Source organism: Ischnura elegans, chromosome 12 (genome assembly GCF_921293095.1).
Source record: "Ischnura elegans chromosome 12, ioIscEleg1.1, whole genome shotgun sequence".
Lineage (NCBI taxonomy): Eukaryota > Metazoa > Arthropoda > Insecta > Odonata > Coenagrionidae > Ischnura > Ischnura elegans.
This window is the reverse complement of record NC_060257.1, coordinates 67102419-67124649: the sequence shown is the minus strand read 5'-3', so window position 1 is coordinate 67124649 and position 22231 is coordinate 67102419. Positions and strand designations below refer to the sequence as shown.

General features: G+C 37.7%; 1 protein-coding gene across 2 annotated transcripts in view; it reads right to left on the bottom strand.

Moving 5' to 3' along the window:
• Window positions 1-18347, bottom strand: part of LOC124169093 (aquaporin AQPAe.a-like) — a 100938-nt gene extending 82591 nt beyond the window's left edge. For both annotated transcript variants that reach the window (XM_046547575.1, XM_046547574.1), the window contains exon 1: window positions 18180-18347. The gene's annotated coding sequence lies outside the window, so the exon portion shown is untranslated. The remainder of the gene's footprint in view (window positions 1-18179) is intronic.
• Window positions 18348-22231: the final 3884 nt, after the last annotated feature.

Sequence of the window (22231 nt, the reverse complement as noted above, 5' to 3'; positions counted from 1 at the left end):
AGCAAAAAGTAGAGAAAGTGCTGACGACATTAACTCTGTTTTAGTCATCCGGTGTACCACAAGGAAGCGTTTTCGGTCTCTTGCTGCTTATTATATACATAAATGTCCTCTGTACCGGAATAGCTGAAATACACAGCAAAAAAATGGCGAAGCGTTTTTTTCGAATCGGTAACTTTATAATGCTCTCATCAGATCTAAACAATATTTATGCGTAATGTAATGTTTTGATGCACTCGATTATGAAAATAGCATATGGATTGATAGGGCATATGCTCATTTGCAACCCCATACAACTACCAGAACGCCATGTCATGAATGGGCTTCCAAGTTGAAAATATAAAAAGTATGACGTCTGTGATCTGGGTGGATGTTGGGAGCAATTGCCTAATTAAATGGTTGTACATGTTTACGCACAATTACTTCCATGCGTGAAAATAAAACCCAGTTTACATGGAAATGATATTTGTTAATAGTCTTCGATCAAAAAGTTAAATCGAAAAAAAATGGAACGGGGTCAAAAGGGCTGAATACCATGGCCTGAATCCGTAAGGTAAGAAATCACTCATTTTCCATTCGACAGGTATATAAATAACGCCACCGCGGTAGTGTGGGAAGTTCGACCCGTAATTATTGAGTACGAAGTTGGCGAGCGACCGCGTGGGTAGAACAACAAAGGTATGTAGGAAGAAACATAGGGCAGACGCGGAAACGGGAGAAAGGCATTGTGACGCAATAATTGTTAGTCCTTCGCGTGTCGAAAAAAAGTGAAATATATCGCAGGGATATCTCCATAATACTAGTAAGTTCACGTGATCAGGCTAAGTGTATGGAATTATTAAAGACGCGAATTCTAGTGATTTTCAAACTGGGTGTATTCATCGCCCTATCGCTTTTCGGGATGACGGATGAGATGAAAGAATGAAAAAAAGAACATGCTGTTGTGGGTCGCATTAACACCCATAAACTACCATCCGGCCTACGTTTCCTCCTAATCATTTGATCAGCTTTCCACCATGAAAGGGGATAACAGGATTATACACTCGTCCGCATGCGGCAATTAATAATGCAGGAGATGAGGCGGTACGGAGTTGAATGATTAAAAAAAAACACTTCCGGCATCCAGCCGTGACCTCTTCGTAGGTGTGGTGTTAAAGGTTCGTTTCAGGATATGTGTGCCCATGTGGTGGTGCCACGTTGATTTTAATTCATGAAAGCCCTCGGCGTAGACTTGTGGCGGAAAGATCGGGTCTACGCCTATCTACCATTCCTGTCAGGTGCTAGCTGGCAACAATTGTAGTCACGCAAAGATCTAGCAACAGCGGTGTTTGTTTCCGTCACAAATGGCGCAGTTAATATATAAATAAATCTCATTAACATCGCAAATTGTAGGTTTATGAAATTTAAATTGAATGAAGCTGTAGTTAATAAATAATTTTTTGGGATATTGAGAGTTAAAAGCTGAAGAATATAATAATGTTTATCTAAATAGCCAGCTACGCGCTGGAAAATGAGATATATTTTTATGGATCTCCAAAATTGATAAATTACCTCGATGGACTTAGTCGTCCATAAGTGTAAGCAGAGTAATGGATTTTTCAGCTAAATGATTGTTTCCTTGAGATTCGCTCTTGATCTCTTAGAAAATATACCATATGCCTTGGGGTAGAAATGTAGAGAAAATATTTAATGCATTGCTGGGACAAGGCTCGAATAAGATATTCGAGCCAAACATTTGGAATTATATAATTTTTCCCAAAATTTTGAAATTATTTAACTCCAAAATTGTGGAAATATATTTTTAAAGTAATGATATAGGATAATAAACAGTGTGAATATGTTCACATGAGAAATTTGGCACTAGAACATGCCTCAGGTGTTCAAATGTAGCCTGTTGAATTATGCAGCATACCAAAAATACGCTTTATCATTGTGAATGTTTGTGTTCAAGTAAAGTTTCATGACTAATTTATTATTAAATTATGCACATTTCAGTTCGGAACTAGAAATTGTACGCCAATCATAATCTATCGTTACTTTTCTTTATCAGTCATTGAGCATTTTTTTTCCAATGTTAGGGATGGTAATGAATACAGCCACGGCAATGACCCGATGTCTGATTAAGGAAAGACATAGAATCAACCATTGTGAACGAACTCACGTGGCCGAATCTATCCCCTTCGCAATACGGCCTCCAGGATTTTCTTGCCGGCTCCGAACGTCTTTTCAAAGTGGAACAAAGCGTGAAAACTTGACCAGCCAATTTTTATGGGCGTACGTCTGAAGAGTGTAATTCAGCCTCTGCCTACGTCGCAAATCTGCCGGTTGGTAAATTCTTCACCAAATCAAAGACGAGAAACTCTTGGTCGAATCTTTGCTGCTACAAATGGCCAACGGGATCAGGTTATATTGTTGCTGGGAGATCAAAATCTCGCCCGTGTATCACTTTGCGTGGTTTGCCGATAGCCCCAGCCTCTTCCGTACCTCTTTTGTGGAGCCAATTCGCACCCATGCTTTATGTAGATAGCAGGAGCCCCCCGAGCTGATAATTTACGACCGTATAACCATGAAATTGTGTGGTGGAAGAAAGAGTCTGTTTCTGTCCTACCATACCGGCAAATATCGCGAATTCGCACTGATATATACCAGTCATAAGTTTGTAAGCGCTTAAATGAGTAGGCACTTACAAACTGTTAGTTTAGAACTCTCTATGTGTTCGTCTGTTAACTCGAGATATAACTGTATCTCAAGTTGCATAGCAATATAGCGTATCTTCTTCTCTCGTTAAACCCTAGGAATGGTCTGCAACATTCTTCCACTTTATCCAATCTTGGGCCAACCTTTTCACTCCTCTGTACCACTAGTATCCAAGTTCCTTCACCAGCAGTCCCACGTAAATAAGTTTAGGTCAATCCTTCTGGTTTTCACCAAGCTATCATCCCGGAGAATACAGCCAAACACTTATATAAAGTACATGATATATAAAGTAGACCCTTTCCGACGTTTACCAATATCATAAATTTGAACATTTTACCGTAATATTTTCTGTGACGCATAATTTGTGCATTTGAAAAACAGGCTATTGTTGTAAATGGCCTATTTTGCATGCCATGAGAATTGCAAGAGGACAATGTAAGCGTTTACCAAGGGTTAACTGCGGCTGTATATGACGGGCGGTCAAGCGGGCGTGATGCGTCTTCTTGATTTTTCTGGTGACGAGCCTTTGGATACGTCAAATGAGACAAAGTAGGGTACGCGAATACGAAAAAAAAATCCTATCTATTGCGTATCTCAACGAACTACATTTCCCTGCTTCGTCTTTTGCCGGATAGGTTTTTTTTATTATCATCCTCTTTGAAACAGTCGGAATCTGAGAAACCCTCCAACGAAAATGCCTCTTATTTGCCGATTGGTGGTGGTGTGGAATCATAAATAGCTTGTGCCTTCCCGATAAATATTCGAAGCCAATGATTGGCAATAAAAAAAGAAGAAACGTTTAATTTTTTTTAACTGCCGCCATTACATTCATGTTTTGAGTCGCGGGATCGGATCGTAAAGCGGCTGTATTACCAAGGCACCGAATTATCATCACGCCGCTGGTATAATATGTTCGCTTCGCGAGCCTCGATAACAATGGAAGCTCTTAGGAAGGGATGTAAGGGGGAGGGGGGAAATGAGATAAGGCAAGCAGTTGTGGAGTGAGGGAAAGCCAGACGAATGGAGGAGATATGTGCTGCTTACCTCAGGTCATTGATTGCACCTTTTCTCAATTAACACGTCATCAATGCTAGACATTACTGGAACGCAATCGAGTACGCAAAAGCCTTAGCTTACGCATATGACTATTATTTGCTCTCGCTTTTTTCTTATCTTGCTTCGGTTGATTGCGTGTTTCATTGATGTAATCTTGTAATTGATTCTTGGCGCACTTCCCATTGACGGATCTGCTTGAAATTTTCCACTTTTGCTTATTCACAAAAGCACTACAACATTAAATCATCAGAAATTTGAAATTTTGTTCTGATCTGAAATAGTGATCCCATTAATTTACTGAATTTTCAAATGGAAAGTAGTTTGAATTTTTCCAAAAGATGGCGTTAGTTTTTTAAAAGAAATTTATTTAATACCTCTGGTTTAATCGATTACATATTCACAAGTAAAGAGAAGAAAATAAATATAAAATTAAAATGATTTTCAAAACACGCTCTTTCTAAAAAAAAAGTATAAAATGTATTAAAAAGTAAAAAAAGAACCTCTTCATCACTCGGAGAGCATATCGTGAGTGCTGATAAGGTTTAAAGAAGTAACTGAAGAAGTGCCTGATAATAGAGTTAGGATTGACTCAAAATATGAAAATAAGTAGGTAACTCTACCTATTGATAGCAGTCTCTCACGTTACTGTTGCCAAACATCTGACTCGGTTACATTTACTTGAGGAATTCGGGTAGTGGAGCGCCTCGATATATTCTGTTACATATCTATTACTTTTGAATCGTTAACTTAGATAAAGTTTTCACAACATTTTCAGGGAAGCATTTCATTAAAAAGCTCCGCTCATGAAACGTTTTTATTCTGTTGAGAGCAACGTCCGATTAGACCGAAGTATGTAATTAATTCAGTATCTTTGTTGAAAAAAACGTGATGACCCCAATTTGGCCGAATGAATATTTAATTCTAGGCAGTATAAATCCGCTTCCTTTCGATTAATTGCTTTACTGCTCTATGCTTCGTCAGCCATTTTAGGAATTTATTTAAAATTTTTCACCTTTAAGATTACACTCGCTGTCGAGAGGTTACGAAATTGCGAAGCAAAAAGAAATAGCCTCATGAGTGTGTTCGAGAAATTATAGCGAAAGAACGCATGCCATAAATATAAAAAGCTGTAATAGGTTAGAGAATCATAAACTAGCAGAGTATCGAAATGTGAAAGTTATGTCAAATATATATGTGGAAAATCAGTGCATGTTTTACGAATAAAAAAGGTCAGAATAAACGTAACTTTTAGTCTAGACTTTTATGACCACATTGCGAGATGGCATCTTCGGAACTGAAGTTCACGAGTTCTTTCTCATGAAATTGGCATTCGGCATTGAGTTTGTAACATAAAAATCTAGCGTAACGAGTAGATTGTACTTCTTTAATATAACACATGGTTACTATGAAAACGTTTTTTGTTGAAATCAGGTTACAATATCCCCAATAATCGCAAATGTGGCCAAACCAATTCTCTTACCGCTCCAGGAACCGACCCACGCTCCATAAAGTAAAACCGGGTGAAAAATTCTGTTCGGTAGAAGTATGTGAGCTGAATAAATAATGAGAATTCGAGATGAGGGCGACGCGAGTAAGTCCCCCAAAATACACGCATTCCTTTTTGCTTACCCCGCGATGATGATTTTTATTTCCTTACAAATGTGTCCTTTAAAGGAAAATTACGCTGCCATTGGTATTATAAGATCTGACACCAGTCTCAGAAGAACGGAGTGGTTTTTAACTTCTCTGACTTTGTCTCGTGAGTTTGGAAGTATGCGTATACACAGTCAACAATTGAAGTCTCCGAGACTCCGAGACTGTCTCACTACCATTTCGACCTGTGACCCGACTTTAGAGACTATCTTGTGGGTTTTAGTCTTCAGAGGAAACGTGACTTAAGGGTGTCTTGAGTGAAAGTCACTGTTAACCCTTTGTAATCCAGAGCTGCTTCTAGGATAAATATATTCCAAGACTTCTCATTTTTAAAATGTGAAAAATTTTCTACTCAACCATAATTTTTATGGCAGCTACATATTTCGCCGGTAAGCTTTGCAGCACAAAATAACACGTCGTTTAAATATTCTCTGAATACAGCATAAATTGAATGCATTTTTGGTGTTACTAATTGTAAGATGCAAAATTGGGATGGATTGGATGGGTTAACTTAGCCGTCAGCGGTTTGACATCTGTTCTATCCCCAGGTAATGGTTGCCTAATACAATCGAAATACCGTTCTCGGGGATATTTTTTCTAACTACATTATTTGGAATTTGGATGTCCTGTTTTTTCTTAGCTAATAACTTTATCTTCACCATACCATGCACTAACTGTGGCAACTTTTTTGGTTGAAATAAGATTAGAATATCCCCAAAAATCGCAAATGTGGCTATACCAATTCTCCAATTGCTCGAGGAACCGGCCAGCGTTCCATAAAATTCATCCGAGTGAAAAATTCTGTTAAGCACCAGTACGTGAGCTGAAATATGAGGGTTGGAGATGTGGGTGACCCGTTTTGAGTCCCCCAAAAAACACGCCTTCCTTTTTAACTTAGCCCGCGCTGAATATGGCCCGTCGGCAGCTGCAGTCAACACGCCTTATCGCTATTATGTCCACGCTTGAGAGCATTCGGATAAAATTCCAATATCCATTTCCGTCGTTTTGTGTACATAAGCACATATATCTGGAATAATAGACTTCTTTGATGAAGCTTCCTCGTTTCATTGGGTCGAGAATAACCGGATTGAAGATTGAAGAAGGAAAACATTCAAGTTATTGTACTGCGATAATTTTATCGCCATGGAAATATGTGTTTACGAAATCAATACTTTAGATTAGCTCCAGAAAATCGAAGGGGCAAAAAAATTTGAACGCTTTGCAAACTGGTGGGAAGATTTTTTTTAGAATTACTTCTCTCTGTGAGGATTAGTTCACTTAACTCTTGTCTTGAGATTGTCACAATGAAGCAACCAAGAGATATGCTCCTAGGTCTTGCTTTAAAATAAGTTCAAGTATAGAGATGGCGAAAGTAGATCAATAGCTTTGCATGCAAATATAAAGAGGGCAATTCTTAGAAAGCAACCGCTAATATATTCAATGTTAAGATTTTATAAATTTTTGCTATTGCATCATGGGATTAGATAAGGTACTATTAAACCGTAGGAATAAATTCGATGGATACATTCGCTGGAAATGAAGAAAATTCTAAATATAAATTTTATGAATTCAACTTTGTTGTTTTCACTGCGGTGCCTAGAATTTCTTTGCGGTTTCACAGGAAATACTTCCTTATTAAAGACCTTATATTTACTTTCGGATAGGCCACTTGCGGCCAGCAACAATACACAAGAAGCAATAACAAGAAAAAAAGACGAAAGAGTAAAGATTGGGTATCACATGAAGTATGTATTCTTATTACAAATTGATACTTCAACAGTCCGCATAATTTCACAGTTTATCATTAAAATATACGTTGTTAAATGAATTGGTATACACCGGTTGGTCAAAAGTATAATGCGTTTCCCATTATTAATCTGTGTTGAAGAATTTTCACCGTATTGCAGTTATGTCTCATGCTTGAAACTGGTCAAACAATCTCCAAGTTATTCGATATGTTTAGCCCCACCTCAGGTCATGCGTAAATCTCATTGACATGAAAATAATTCCGATTTCGTTTATCGGAATTTTTAGATTATATAATATTTAGACCACTATGGATATCAATTACTTGGAAATAAAAACAATGTACCGTAACAGTATTGGTCAATAACCCCGACTTCACGTTAAGATGCTGACTAAAAATCTATTGGAGGGAGAAATTATGCATTCTTCCGCTGAAATGTTGACTGTCACGTCTTCATTCGCTTTCTTCAACGAATTAAAAGAAGTTATCAAGAATTCATTGTTCGCCTCTTTAGAAGGCAATTGAAAGTGCTACAATCTAGTCAAGGGAGTTATCAATTGACCCAGTGAACCAAATTCTCTCCTCCTCGGAAAACTTAGTTCATTGACAGCTAATGGAGCAATCGTCCAAATAACTTTTTAACTGCAGCAAAATTAGCGATTAAGTTTTTAATTATCTCCAGTTTGGAACTGTTACATTATGGCAAGATATTGGCATCTTTTCTGCATAAACCGGATCCATTTTAAAGGCGTAAGAATGCTTTCTGAAAAATAAATCCTTAAGGGATTTGCGTCATCACTATTGGTTGCGAACTTTCCTTTAAAAACAAATTTACCATCGCTGTGTCGACGAAAAACAGGTACAAATTAGTTCAATGGCTTGGAGTTGAGAAACAAATTGGGAATATAATTGACGCGCTGCCTTGTAGCCTGCAATGTTTGGTTATTCGCCCCGAGTTGGATTGTAAACATCGTTGGTCGTTAGCGACGCCAGCGACAAAACACCGTTGGAACACCAGATGGAACGAGTGTTCTCTAGCACTTTCAAATCGCAAGGCCTTGAAGTACATCCTTACGTCTGAGTGGTTTCTCATCGATCGTGTTTGCTCATTTTGCATCCGTTTAACACTAGAACGCTCTATATTGAGGCTATGTGAGCAAACAGGTGAGATAGGAATCTAGTCAGGTGAGCGGCAGAAATAGTTCAACTAAGACTAAGTGTCGGAGAGAGAACTTAATCACCTCATTAAACTCTGGCAACGTGTGGAACCTTTAGAAAAGAAAAACTCCAACGCTACTTTTTTCTGAAATGTTGGGCTAATTAGCAGATTTTAAAACCCGATAATAGGTCGGTTTTTAAGGCAACATCAGAAAATCTTGACGAATATACCGATAGAGCAATTAAAGGAGAGGAGCCGTAGGATTTTATTAATGACCGGTTACTTAGATGTTTAAATATCAACCTCCATGAATTTTTTTGATTGTACTAGTTGTAAAAAAATCTTCAAAGATAGCCCATTAAAATTTTTGACTATTTTCAAAGGCTCAATTGAGATTCTATGCCTAGTCAGTAATCTAATTCTCCTAGTCCATTGAACTGTATCATTCAAGAATTCAAAAGTTTATATTGTCACCGTATAATTTGCCGAGAACTAGTTCAAATGATTCAATTCGCACTTCACTGTGATTCTTGAAATCAAACTTTCGTCAAAAACGTGCTTATCGACCGTCTGTATTTTGAAAAATCAAAACATTTTGGAGAAATTCATCCGATAAAAAGTTCAAATCACAATATTTCTTACATGCCCGTGATAAAGTGTATCACAACCATGCTTATCTCCCACACTAAGAATGGCTACCGGCTAAGGAATATTCCAAATCTTGGCCTACATCCGTGCCTCGGTCGCTATTGATTAAGATAGCAGGACAAACTGTCCTTAATGGGGATAAACAAAGTTGATGAGATAAGATTGAGAGATTTTAGCTGTGGAATTGGATACTACACCGGCGCGCCGGCGGCGTAACGAGCCGTGTGCTAATGGGAAGCGTAGAATAGGAGATGTTGCCTTTAATATCATTGTATTGAATTGTACAAGTTGTGAAGAATGGAAGCTTAGCAACTACTACTAAAATTGATACACTAAAAGAAATTTAACTTGTAAAATAAAAAAAATTCATTTAAGTGTTTATCAGTGAATTAGTTAAGCATAAAGTTTTAGGGTATCGGATGCCTATAATGTAGGTTTCTCACCCAGAATTTTCATTCAATCACAAAGGACATGTCACAAATTGCTTATAAGTCGTTTGTGAGCTCGTAGAAAATATGGTAAAAATCAAAATGCTGGAATTATTTTCATACAAAGACCACCGGTATATTAATTTGTTCGATGAAGTCTTCTCGGGAAATCAGCTGGGTCAGGATGGACATTACTGCCAACGTTTCAATAGCCTTCTCCGCCATCGTCCTCAGGGAGAATGATGGACCCGGTTAGTGCCGGCTGCCGGGCTTAAATACACAGTTCGGTCAAGTCGTCTGTGATTGGTCAGTTTTAGGTGTCCTTCCTCCTCTTAGCTTACTCATTCTTGTGATCATGGGATTCCATGATTTTGCCCAGGTTGAAACCCGCGTCTCTCTTCATTTTATTATTTGCGATTCTTATTTCAATGGCCTCTTTTGTAAGACGGTCCCAATATCCCTAGTGCATTAATCTGTTCTAAATGGTATGACGGACTATAGCAGGTAGAGTTCCCGATATTAAGCGAACAGTGCCTACGCGAACGTTAGGCGAGAGCAGATTCGTAGGAGGCTTCTTTTTTATTTCCCGGCTCTGCCGGCCAGGGAGCTTTTGAGGGGGCGGCGTTAGATATGGCGGGGGGCCGCGTAGAAGAAGAAGGGATCCCTCCCTTCCACCCACCCTCACCTCTCCTTATATTCCACCTGGCGTTGTCGGAGTCGTTAGGTAGAAAAAGGACGCCTTATCCACGCCGCCCGGCCAAGCGGACCGAACTCGTCTTAGAGAAAAGATACGCAGAGTGGCTTTTCAGCCGTTAACTTTGTATCCCTAGCGCTCTTATACAGCGGAGGAACTGGCAGGAAAGGGAAACCGGTGTCTTGCAACCATAGAGGCAGTGATAATACGCCGGGTATAGCGATTGTCCATATCCGTTTGAGTCCATCGGTATTAGCTTCGACCGCGATGTCATCACAAGCACCTACTTCCAAAAAATGGCAATGAGATAATGTTACCAGGGATGCCGATTTACAAAAAAATATTGGGGGGCCGAAACCGGGGATCTTGCCCCGAGAAATTTTATAATTAGTAAGTTTTAAGTGTTTTAAGCATTTTAGAAGAGTCATGTGATCAACATTAGAACCCTGGTAACTCGAATCTCGATATCTGGACACTACGGGAAAAATCGACAAGCCTGACACATTTTTTCCTCACACCCATAACGAATTTTTGAGGGGGCTCGGGCCAACACCCTAGGTGGTGTTGCTCGGGCCCCCTCAGGCCCCATGGAGTTGGCGCCACTGAATGTTACTGACGCAGCATTCCCCGAAAGCAACCACCAACATTGATAAAAGAAGCTGTGGAAATCTTCATACAAAAATGGCAATGAGGTTGATCCCAGAAATGTGTTATTTTTATGAGATTTCAAAATCTGGTCTACCAATCGTGCTTTATCGGCTGACAGATGCTTCACTACAGGTTCTCCTGTGAGGCAACCCAGCCTTCTTACTCTCTTATTGAAAAAAATCGGTATTTTGCATTGTTTTATTGTAAGCAAAAAATTAATTTACATTAAAACGACAAAACAAGGCTGTCCTTGCTGTATTTCCTGGTTGCATTTAAAAATCCCTATTTACACACAAGTTTTTATGGCGATAGGCTATCCATATTACTCGGGAATTCCACCGGGTCAGGTTCTCCAACTTCATCTCGGCCGAAATCCGTCAATTTTTATGTTTATAGGTTGACAAACCACTAGAAAAATTATTATTTATAAGAAACTATTATGGAAACTTTAATCCAGAGGATGAAAGCAAAATCCGAATTCAATCTCATGACAGACACAACTCTTCACCAACCGCATTACGCAAGGAGAAATGTTTTTTTCTTCGTTGAACTTAGTGGGAACAGAGATAAGAGATTACGGTGATCTCATCTCACTTCTGGCGCGGAGAAAGCGTTCCAAATCACCAGCGGGACATTTATCATCGCTATTTCAGCGGAATAGTCATCGCGATTTATTGGCTCCTTCGAAAAAAGTCGACATAACGCACATTATTCTGAGAGCATTAATCCATACACTAGGATGGTGCGAATTGTTACATTCTTGCTACTAAATATGTTTATATCCTTCATTTCCATGATAACGACTGCGTACTGGATTTTATTATTTTGCTATTATCTTGGGTTTCCGACTGATGTGTTAATCTCCGTAAATTTAAGAGTATCACAGTGTGAGGGAGTCTGATAGTATGCATTGGAAGTTAACATATGTTCGTTCTTTAATGCTTTATATTTCTCAGGATTGTTGGCGTATTCATTATTTTAAAATGTTATACGATTCTAAGTCATTAACTATGTCCATATCCTGCATGAAAATGCTCTTTTCAATTTCTTGATTTCTTTTTGAGATGTGGCCTTACTAGAGAGAAGTGCCTGCACCTTTCTTTTTCCATTAATATTATGCACGAACAACTATATAGTTGATAAGTGAAAACATTTTTCAATTGAATTTCTTCCATTTCGATTCGCTAGGCCAGAATCGTCATCTTGTATCACTATGGGTAAATACTCAAAATTCATACAGGATGGTTTTTTATACTTGGAAAAATCCTCCATTGGGTAAAAAAAACCGTCCAAAATTATACTTCAGAGTGACAGAGTCGCAACTGGGCATATAACCAGAAATCATTGAGTCAATAGACTTTTACGGCCCGCGAGGACCAAAATATATAGGTACATGTTGGAACTATATATATCATGCTGACTAATAAGCTAGCTTGTGTAACTATAATTATGTAAATCGATTTCTTCATCATGACCTCATAGTAATTAGTATAGTCTTGGAGTATATGTCAGTGAAATGAAATGCAAAATGTTTGCCGACGTATCTATATTACATTATATCATCATCAGGGCAATGAATAATGAGCAAAAATTTAATACATGAAGGAATGAACGATTTTTACAGTGATATTTTTACAATAATAAAATAAAAAATATAAAAATAATGCTCAAAAATGTAAAAAGAATGGTAACCATGATATTTTACTAGCCTAGCCACAGTCAATAAACAAGTGCCAATGAGGTATGTCCATAATCTTGTCTTTTCCTTGTAATTTATTTAGAATGGCATTCCTTTTATATTTTTTATTTTATTATTGTAAACAAATCGTTGTGAAAATCGTTCATACCTTAATGTATTAATTAATTGTAACTATTATTCGTAGCCCTGATGAAGATTTAATAAATGTCGAAACGCCGGCAAACATTTTGCATTTCACTTCACGTACCTATTCTCCAAGGCTATATTGATTTCTATGCTATAATTATGTAAATCAAAGTATAAAATATAGCAGCACGGAATCTTCTCAAAGACGTTATCGTTCCATCCTCGCCTCAGCACCCATACAAGCGCTACATTCCAAAAGCAGCAACCCCCATGCCATTTGCCCCTCCTCCCGCCCCCCTCCGTATTCTTCCAGTTCCGGCAACAGGAGACCAGCCTCCAGCCGGTACTCAGCCCACCCCCCCACCTACTCCCCCACCCCCGCCCCCTTCGTAAGAATCACCACAGATCGGACGGATACCTCGGCCGTTCCGTCCGTTCCTTTCAAGACCGTTGGGAGCTTTGAAATTTCTGAAGGGGATCATCGGCTGGTACCTACGCGACTCGCTGTAGCATAAATGTGATGCTACACGGGCCATAAGATGTGATGTTTTGTTGGAACTGAGAAATTCAATATCGAAATGATATCCAAATGCTTCAACGTGAAAGTTATAGGAGGCTTGAAACTGACGGAGGAGATTTATTATTTTGATGTTCCTAATGAGTAGATATAGTGGTCATTTTTTGACAAATTCTTTCTTTAGTGTATAGAGCTAGATATGAGTACTTCAGAAGGGTAGCTTCAGATCCCTGCACCAGCGCCGTTGTATCAACAAACTCCAATACTAACGTCATATATTCATATACGCTTTCGTCCTTGCTTTGTGGGGCCATGGAATGGTAAACTTTCGTACACTCCCTTCTAATATTTTACTCCTGACCATGAGTTCGACAATTCCATGTAATTAACAGTGAAATGCAATCAATATCATACATCAATGTCTCTACCTTGATAATGACCGCCGTTGCCATGAAATCGAGTGAAAGTAATCGGAATGCCATTAACGATCAATTTTTGCGATACGTAATTTTTCTGGCAATTTACTCCTTACAGTGAAAGTGGAATCGTTACTTTCGGTGTATTCGTTACTTGCTTGTAATCCACGATTACTTGACTGATTTACCTAGTCCTAAAGATAACTTCTAAACCCTGAATACCATAATTTGCCTTTTTAAATTCAACCGCCCTTATGTTTTAGCTTATATGTGATGGGTACAGAATATGATACCACTTGTGTCGTTGCAGCAGTTATGACTGTATGTATCGCAGGTGAAATTGTAACTTTAGCGAATTCTATTACTCAATTATTCCACATTTATACTTCACTAAATGATGGTTGTCAGGTGATCTCTAGATTGGAAATTTTTGAAAAAAAAATTATTGTCATTGTACCCAACTAATTTTACTGATTATTTTTTAAAATCGGTAATTTGTACTCGTAATTGATTATTTTTTTACGAAGTATCTGTAATTTAGCCCAATTACTTTTTCTCAGTACCTTTACCATCACTGATAATGACACACTACTGTAGAAATATTGGCCATTAGTATTGGTTTCTTATGCTAATAAATTGATAATGGCTTAGTATTTCCAAAACCACGACCTGGAATAAGTTATTAATTTAACATATTGAAATCGCTTAATCTTATTTCCAAACTCTTTTATTTCGACCGATCAAGGCTTCAGCACATTATGCCAATTTGAAGGCCCAGTTTTTTCACCTTGAAAATGGCATTATGCACTGAAACCTAGTTTGGTCGGAATGAAAGATTGCGGAAATAAGATAATTTGATTTAATTATGCTAAATATTAAACATTTCCACAGAAATACGCCGGACACTGTATCTTTCATTTAAATTATTATTTTTGTGTTTGATTATTAGTGTTTTAGTGCAGAGTGTGCAAAGAAAATTTTAATTTCTTCTATATTTTTCTTGATTAATTCCATATTTATTTCTCCACTCTTTTCAACAATTTTATAAATTTAACATGTCTCATTATTTTGTCTTTAAGGAGTAGATGATTTCAATTTTTACAATGGTACACGATGGGATAGTTCGACTAATAATAGTTCGATTGAATAGTACACATCGGCATTGGTATGTTTAAAGGAGTAATACGCTTTTTATACTGACAATTTCTTTCTTGCATCGCCCATCGTTGGAATTTCGGCTTCCTAGTTAACAAAACTCCTTCACGTGTTTTCTGTGTAGCAAAATTCATTCAGTAGCCGTGCTATTTCGTCAACGAAACGCGAGGTATTTTCTTTCCATGGTTTTGTTTGGTTTGCTAATTAAGTCTTTCTTCTTCTGCAGGCCCCAAAAATCTCGCGTAGCTCTCAAGACGAGGTCCGATCTGGGAGGAACTGGCCTTTTTTCCTTCCGAGAAAAACCCCCTGACGGAAGAACTTCCCACTTCTCGCTGCCTTGGGGCGGGCGTGAGGAACAGAACGGAATTGGTGAGTGATTCAACAGGTGCCTTTCCTCCTCCGAAGAATGCGGTTCGGTCGGCATATCATTTCTCGATGGTAGGACGAGTTGAAAAGCACGACCTTTACACCAATATTTACCCTTTAGATCTGAGATTTCTCTTTTATATCTGCCACTGTAGTTTTTTCATAACAATAATTGCCTTTATTTGCGTATAAAAATGGTCCTTTCAAGCCATAAGGCTTGTTAAGCCATAAACAACTCACCCGGTGGAAAATGATAAAGATATCACCAAAATTAAATAAATAAAGAAATAAACAATTCTAATTACAATAGAAAGTAGACGATTTAATAATTTAACAATTTAATAGTAATCTAACAATTCTATGTTTCAATAACTACCTCTGTGATCTACAAGCAACTCACCTAGTGGTAAAACCGAGAAGATTTCACCAATATCATACGCCGGGAAAGGACAAAATTATTTAATTTTGCTTGCTATTTTGGTTTTGATTCATATATTTTCCTTGATTGATGATTTAGATAGAGGTTTAATTTATATTGCATATTGGAATATTGCTAGCATAAAATTACATTTATCTTGCAAAATAAAACTATAATAACCGTGAAATGTGGTCGCATAGTGAAATTCCTGTAGATAAAAGTATTTATCGTTTATTTTTGTGCAAAATGTGAGGATTTTTGCGATACCAATCGCTTTAATCGAGTATCGCTGTCACAACAATCTGCACAACAAGTAAAACTAACGTAAGTAGTTCGTCTCAGTCCACAATTTTGTCAGATAGAGGCCAACTGTATGCATTCCAAATTTATCGTATCAATGTCAGGTCTGCTTCCACCTATTGGCACGAATCACATGCAATGACATTAATAAGTTGAAATAATTGAAGTTTTTCTGTCTAATTAAATTCTGGACAGCATCAAACTACAGAGATGTATTTATTGTGTTCGAATCTAAATATTCACGGATGAAAGTGGAAACATACTTCCAAACGCATCTTGCCGATGAAGGACTACAATACATCATAATTTACTTACTTTTCCACGTATAATTCCAACTTTTGTGTCTTCTGCATATTACCGTATTAATGTAATATCTGCAGGGTCAAAACAATGGAATTTCAATTCGCGCAAAACCAAAAAAGTTGTTACCAATGGTGATCGTTAGCCAAATACTAACATAAATATAAAAAGTTTGAACTTTTATCGATGCAATTTTAGTGGGATTTAGGGAGTCCAAATACTAACATAAATATAACAAGTTTGAACTGTTATCCATGCAATTTGAATGGGAATGGGATTCCAAATATCGAATTCAGTCTTTGAAAACAGGGAAACAGCTTTTCTTAAGTAACTCACGTCCTGATGTCACCGATTCATAGGATAATTAACATATCAGCAGTGCGATAAGAATTGAACGGTCGAGAATTATCTTTGTATAGGAAGACTGAGTTAATAATACATGAAATGATTCAACCGTCAAAACTGAAAGATTGATATACCTAATGACTTGACCGAAAACGAGATAGGGCTTATCAAAAATGTGTATTGTATGATGACCTATTTACGAGTGTACTCAAATCACTGTGGAGAAGCATTTGAACTCAGTGAAGTATACAAATTGCAGCCTTTGGTATTACATTCACTCCCAACCGAATTTATTAGCATATTTTTAAGCCCAAGGTTAATAGTGTTAAGCCCAGCTCAGTTGAGTAAAGTCTACACTTGAGACGTGTCAGAAATTACCAATCGAGAATGTTAAGCATCTGGAAAATAGTACTTTCCAATAGAAAATTTTCTCAATTCGGATGGTTGAGATTCTACGCAAGCTCGTGTGAAAAGGAATTGTTTTATTTGTATCATTACTTAGGGACTTTTGCTTCTATGGGAATGCATCAGTTATTTTTAGCAACTCGGATAAGAGATTTCAACGAACTCCCCGCACGAATCTATGAGCGTCGTAAGCCGCAACTCCAGAATGCGTAGGTTATGTGATCGTAAAAACGTAGAAAAAAATTTTTTCTCCGTAAGTGGGGGCAGGTTGAAAGAAGACGATATCTTCCGAAGTCATCCACGCCCTAATTATTGACACCGATAAGCCTACGTCGTCGGTCTTCAGGTATTAGATTAAAATTCGAGGCATTGGTGCGTAGAAAAAATCTAGGAAACCGAAAATGTTAAATCTACAGTCAATAATAGCCAATTTTAGTAGCATAGTTTAAAAAAATTAACTTAACATAGAGACTAATAGTAGGAGAATAATAAACCGAGAAAACTTATTAGCCGTCCCTGGTACTATAAACTGAAACCTTGAAAGTACACTGGGTAGATCGTTGGACACCGGAGCGTAGGGCATCGGGTTAAAATCTGGCTGAAAGCCTTTGGTCGCAATTCTGAATGAAATAATTCCAAATTCAGAAAATATCCCAACATGAATTACCATTTAGTTTATTTTTCGTAAAAAAAATATCGAACCTAATTTCGAGCTGCATTCAAAGAAGTTCTGTTTGATCTTTGGATTCCAAAGGACCTGCAGAAAACCCTGTAATGATATTTTGGCTGGAAAAACGCGCACAGTGAGTTGAAGACGAATAATTCGTGAGAGTTGCGAAAAATAACTTCTCAAATTGTAGTCCAGTTGTTTAGCGGAAGTCTTTTCCATTGGAATTAGCACAAATTTATGGATTGGATCATTTTATCACTCCTAACTTCTTAAGGGGATGTTCTTTGGGGTAATGGACACAATTGAGGTGCGGGAATGTCAGAAAACATATATTCTTAATATAACCAAATTCACCACAGTAAAAAAATATATCCGGTATAAAAGTACATTTTACCACTTGACAGATGAATTCCTACCAATTGTGACGCCGGGATCTCTCAAATAATTAAAACTTCTTGAAAAATCAATTTCGATTTCCCCACTATATTACACGTATTCTCTCTTAAACTTTTTTTAACAATCTCTTTCTTTTTCATCAACAACGCAAAGCTAATAAACAATCTAAAACGTCCACCTAGCGTAACATACATTAGCATATAAATTAATACAATCATACTCCCGAATAACGAACGAAATTAAAAGAATGAAGTTGAATAAAAAAATAAAAATGGAATTGGATAAAGTACGGCGTTACAGAAGTTAGGCCCACGTCTTATAACTTGTGTGGGTACTTACAGTGTCTTCCTGCCGGTTGATGCTGCTACGGAGTCCTCCAAAGAGACTTGATCAATTCTCCTCGTATGCAACCAAAGTTGAGCGAACAGTGATCCTCTGGTTCCCTAGGTGAAGACCGTCCCAACCGAAGGTGCAACAAGAGACTGACTGACTGACTCGTTGGCTTCACTCTTGGATGGGGTTTATGGAGTGGGGAAGTTCGGAGGGGAGGGGGAACGGAGGGGAAAGTGGAGAGATGGATGGAGTGTGGGGATTGGTGGACAAAAGGCGTGCCTTAGGGGGGGGGGATATGATGAGGAAGGGGATGGGTTATTAGAGTCTGCAGCCTGGCTGCGCTGGGAAAGGCACAACACCACAACAGTTATAAAACGCTATAGGATTCTAAGAACACGTCACGTTTGTGTCTGCCTGTCCGAGGATGGGGATTTTTTGGTCCCTTCTTAAAAAAATAACAACAACAATCCCGTGACGTCAGCGGAAATTTTGACCAAAACGTACGATTTTTTTCTCGTTAAGTAATTCATCTATGTGTTACCCCACCTGACGCATCGATAGGTGAGTGGCGGGAGGTGTTTGGGTACCAGACGTTTGTAACGTGGTTCCCTGTTAAACTTCAATTTTTAAAATTTTATTCAACTTTATTTATTTAATTTTGTAGATATCTTCACAAGTTTTCCACCGTGTGAGTTGCTAGCAAGCCGATGTTTCGATAGCAACCTCTGCCATCGTCCTTTGGATAGGTAGCAATGGAAACGTCGGCCTACAAGCAACTCACCCGGTGGAAAACGATAAAAGATATCACCAAAATTAAATAAATAAAACAATAAACAATTCTAATTTCAATAGCAATTAAACAATTTAATAATTTAACAATTTAATAGTAATCTAACAATTCTGTGTTTCAATAGCTACCATTGCCATCGTTCTTTGGATAGGTAGCTATCGCAACGTTGTCCTACAAGCAACTCACACATATGAAGAGAAATAGGTCCTCAGCAATAGGTCCTAAGTTTAAATTCGGGGTGAAGCCTTGGGACGCCCTACAACAAAAATCTACTCTGATGGGGTTTAAGGAAATGAACTTGCTCCCCTAACTTGCATACTTGAAATCCACCGCGTCATAGCTCTACCTTCGCCCATGCCAGCCAACACGCGGTACCCCTGAGAAAGTGTATGTGAGAAACTATTATAAAATTCTGAAGCTTTGATATCGCACGTATTGTGGGAGACCTATCGCAGGGATATGTGAAAAAATAGTACAGTTCACATGAAATGCATCTGGAAGAATTGATTAGGTGCTTCAATACACGATGCATGATAAATAATAATGCATTTCTCTGGTGAATTTAAAATATAAAACTTTAAATTTATTTTATCATAAAGTGATATTGTCTCGATTTAAAAATAATTGAAAATCACTGTTACAGTATTTGATGTAGGTATCTTTGGTGGATAAATTTAATGAAAAAAATCACGAATAGTTTGTACTGTTGAAAATTTAATTGATTTATGTAAATTTTGATGTGAAACATCGATAATTATTTTCACCATTACTGTATCACCATTTGTCCTTGGCCCTTCTACGTTAACGGGCAATATTTAGCGATCCATGGACAAAAAATGGGTTCGAATTGCAATTTGACGATTATCGATTACTTAAGGCGATCGATCAATCGATAATCAATAAAGCGACATGGGTAAACTTAAAGTAAGCTTTCGGATAAGGGAAAGGAAGTGAAAAGACGGATTATGAGAGACTGTAGACCGACAGCCGCGAAAGGAAGAGGACCTCAACTGTGCTAAATTCTAAGAAGACGTCACGTTTTTTTTTTAGAATCACGCGATTGTTTTTTTTCTATAAGGGGGATGATTTTTGTTTTTTTTCCTAAAAAATAGAAACATCATTGTCACCCCTGACGTCAGCGGAAATTTTGGCTAAAGCATTCTATTAATTCATCGAAATTACCAAATCATCATTTTATCATCGAAATACTTGTCCATATACGGCTATTTACTTGTTAAATGGTACATGAAGTGTGGTATTATGGTTGTAGAGAAGTGAGAAGTGGTAGGTACGACGAACCACCTCTAAATGAATCAAGGGGAATTTGTTACTTAGAGACTCGACTCAAATCTAGTGGTATTAGTTATTAAACCTCCTCTTGCTAATCTCTGAGTATCTATACTATTGAAATTGTACCTATTAATTTTATATTTAGAGAAGCGGCGGCGGTATAATATAGATCGAGTCGAAAACATAGAGAGGCCCACTTGGATTACATCAAGTGGCATTGCTTTTTGTTGAATGGGAAAAGGCAACATTTTACTATAATATTTGATTCTTCAATCTATGCATGGGAACCTGTGAAAAATCTGAATCCATTTCATCCTTGTGGATTTGATCAAATATGAGGTATATTCAGTGGTTATGAAGTATCAAGTATTGGGAACCATGTACATATTTCACGATTGTAATAGCTATTTCTGCAAAAGTGATGGAAAATATTGAGTGAAAATAGTTTCGGCTATTGAAAATTCGATTAAAAATTTCGATGCCTACGTTTCGATTTTTTTTAGCCTCGCTGACTACCGTTGGTTCGTTGATGATCGTGTTATCTCTCAAGAAGTATCATTTTTTATTAATATAATTTAAAAATTACTTCAAATAACGAAACTGACAACCTACCTACAAATGCACTGACCTTGAGCGGTTATCGCTAGGATTCTAAAATAGTGCGTCACTCTTGTGTCACACAATCACCCTTAAGGGTTTTCCTGGAAGGGGGAATTTTTCCTTTTCTTTTCTAAAAGAATGATGAGAAATATCATCGTTACCCATGACGTCAGCGGAAATTTTGACATGGAATTTGATGCTGGCATGACTTCCTGGTTAATTTAATTAGAAACTTCATTGAGGTTTGGCTTAGAAATGCCACTTGCATCATTAGGAAGCCTCCTAAAAATCCATCAAAATTATACGATCGGCGATCGAATGTGCGGCCGGATATCATAGAGATGAACTGCAGATGTTATCATTCCACTTTAAGCCATTTATTCAATACACTTTTGAAGTTAACACATATCCATCCGTTCGATTATTGCCTGTTTTAGAATCAATGGAAAATTGATATTTAAAAAAGTTTATATTTTGAAAATCAACGCAGTATTTGGTGGTTTTACCTGATTTATATAAATAATGCTGTGATTTTGCTGATTTCCAATTGATGAAAGCGACATTGCTTGGTTTTGACATATGCTATGCTGCGCTAATTTTGGTGTCGATTGCGGGAAGGGCCTCATTATATCCTTCCGTAATCAGGAAGGAGCTACTGCTCTCATTACCATTGGAAACACCCTCTTCACATACCTAGGAACTGGAGAGATTCTTTGTAGCATTCTATGTCTCCAAAGAAAGTGAAAGTGGTATGTGATTTGTCATTGAGGTGGAAATTCTTGTATTAGGGCCAATTTTTGAGTCCCGTCAGCAGTAACTAATCAGTAAGGCCGTTCTGACCTCGGAAAGGAATACATTTCTGTCTCACAATGAAATTCCCTTACAAAGCAGCAATATGTTGTTGTTGAGATAAAAAAAAATATTCTGTTGCATCGGGATAACGGGAAGATTTTTATTTTTTCACTCAATTTTTGTTAGTTATTTACTCAGGGCAAGTTAAACCATTACACTTAGTTTGTCTTTTTTTTCTCTCGTCTCAATTTTTCTTCCGATATTTCACTAAATATTTCAATATATTTCTTCGGTAAGACCAAAAATATTGCATTGAAATTCCTCGGCGGCGGCGGGGTAAAGTCCTCGCCTGCCAAACAGGAGGTCGTAGGTTCGATTCCCGCCTGGTCAAGTTACCCCTATTCAGGGCATGGTCGTTTGTGCATGCTAAACTGTTGACATGTTAATAACCCCGATCTAAAATAGATATATAGGCCGTATAGAGTTGGTATATATACGGTGGTATGGAAATAAATAAATTAAATAAATAAAGGGTTGGCTGAGATGATTTCGATTCATATCTAGTTTCGCCCCATGCTTCGGGTTA